The sequence below is a fragment of the Penaeus japonicus genome, unplaced genomic scaffold (assembly GCF_977035675.1).
Source record: "Penaeus japonicus unplaced genomic scaffold, GWHDUDI00000001_assembly GWHDUDI00000030, whole genome shotgun sequence".
Classification (NCBI taxonomy): domain Eukaryota; kingdom Metazoa; phylum Arthropoda; class Malacostraca; order Decapoda; family Penaeidae; genus Penaeus; species Penaeus japonicus.
The window spans coordinates 4,048,744-4,051,243 of record NW_028234432.1 but is presented as its reverse complement, the minus strand read 5'-3'; positions in this window follow the sequence as shown (position 1 = coordinate 4,051,243).

The window sequence follows — 2,500 nt, the reverse complement described above, 5'->3', positions numbered from 1 at the left end:
ATTTTCTAAAAATACAAATGCAAAGCACAAACCAAAATAAACAATGGTGATCCAAAATTTAAGGAAATAATAAAGAAAAAACATAAGGCATACAATCGATGGAGGAAAAGCCCTAACAGGTAAAAGATTGTTAGCGGAAGCTGGGCAAATTACAGACAGAGAAAGGAGATTCATGTCAAAATGTATGTGCCACTATAAAAAGAAACAAACAAACAACTAATCATTCGATTACCCTGAAATACGACAGACAATCAAACAGTCCAGGAACTGAAATCCGCAATACAAACCAGAAAAAGGAAAACATGGAAAACCCATCAGAAACCAAATCCTGCAGATCCATTACCAGAATATCTTAAGACCAATAAACTTTTCCACATCGCCCGACGTGAGGGTCACCAAGGGGCTGACCACGACAAGAATGCTACTGGATGATGCCCACTTCCCCATCGTCAATTTAAGAAAAAGGATGGCAGTGGCAACCTGGAATGTCTGGAAAATGAAATAACTGGGCAAACTAGACACTGAAATGCAATGGAAAGATATAACCTTCAAATTCTTGGAATCTCCAAAACCGATAGGAACGGAGAAGGTGGTTTTAGAACAATAGACCACAAAATAGTAATCTTCTCAGGAAAAGAAGAAGGCACTTGCAGTCACGGAGTGGCAGTTATCCTTGCAAAGTAAACTAGCAACTCGTTGATCGGATACAGCCCAATAAGTGACAGAATTGCAGAAGTGAAGTTTCAAGCCAAGCCTCATAACATCAGCATCATATCGAATTCTGCAGCTCCACCAGAACCAAATCGACAATATAACGATTAATCAGAAGTGGAAAAACTGTGTGAGAAATGCATGGACAAGAATGGGAGTGAATCGCTGACAGTTGACATAAAAATGAAACTCAAAAAGATCATATGGCCACCGACACCACTACGGCTTGACTATGATTCTATCACCGATGACTTCAGAGTTGCGGTAACACACACACACACACACACACACACACACACACACACACACACACACACACACACACACACACACACACACACACACAAGGCTGCAGAGTGAAGAGGAAAAAAATCATAACGAATTATGGATTGAGGGAAACGAAATGTTGCTTGAAACTGCTAAGACAACAATTGCCTTCACTTATCTTGGAGCGATTTTCAGGAATAATTATGACGGCTCCAGAGAAATAAGGAGAAGTGCAATTACGGTGCAACATATGGCTCGGAATGCTGGGTTCTCGAATCATCGGACAATAAACGTCTAGAAAGTTTCGAGTTGTGGTACGACCGACGACTTCTCGGGATCAGTTGGACAGAGAGAAAAAAAAACAAAAACGAAGAGGTACTCCACAAAACCAATGTTGAAAAGCGTTTGCTGAATATGTTGGGCCCACGGCAGTTATCATTCCTCGGCCACATACTGAGGATCAACACTCTTGACAAGACCCTCTGGGCAAGCATGGAAGAGGACGGCCTAAGACCCGACTGAATGACAACCCCAAAGAGGCTACAGGTTTGACTTTGGTTGAAATGAACCAGCTGGCGCAGGATCGGATCCTCTGGAGGACGCTGGTGAAGGAGGCCGCGGCTGCTCGGCCTCGAGCAAACCGTTGATGATATTAATTAACAGTGTTCCTTTGGTACCAATATTTGCTAACTATTTTATAACTAATGCTTTTCAACTGAATCTTCATCATAACTATATTCAACATGTTATGAAGATTCAATCGAAATGCTTTAATTACATCTCATAGTGTGAAGTTATAGTCTCCTTTTCACTTCTTAAATTTGTCACAACGAACTCTGCTCATCTCTTTCTCCGCCCTGAGTGGCTGATCTAGGGCACACCTAAGGTTGCTGAAGGATATAAGATTTTTCCATTTGCGATGGTCATTGTGATATGCAATTTGGATTAGCCATTCCACTGGGCGTTCCGAGGATGCCTACTGGTTTTAACATTGAATTCTCTCTTAACCGCAGCCATAACTTGATAGTACTGATGTGTGCAACTCTGATTCTTCATGCGGGTGCGGTCTGATAGTTCTGTAATCTCGACTTTTATTCATGGTGTGCAGCATGCAAAACGTCGAAGTTTCATGAGGGTCACATGTTTTTCTTTGTTTTACGTGTGTTGTGTAACTTGTGTTGGTGAAGGTGAGTACTTCTGTACTTCTGTACTTCCCAAATGCACTGATGTTGTCTATATATCTTTCAGTTACTCGCTTTATGATGCGTTGTGATTTAGAGGGGTAAGAGATTATCTGTCTAATATATGCATTGGAAGTATAATGTTGATTCTAGCAGCCATTTTGATGATAGAATGCCAAGATGTAACAGGCTACCGTCTTCAGCTGTAAGTGCACCATGCCTTATCTAAGCCTTGCAGTATTTTCTTTAACCTTGTTTATTTGTTATGATCATAACAATGCATTACGACAATGGAATGAACGATCAGTTTATTTCTGTTGACGTAATAGAAATCAGAGGAA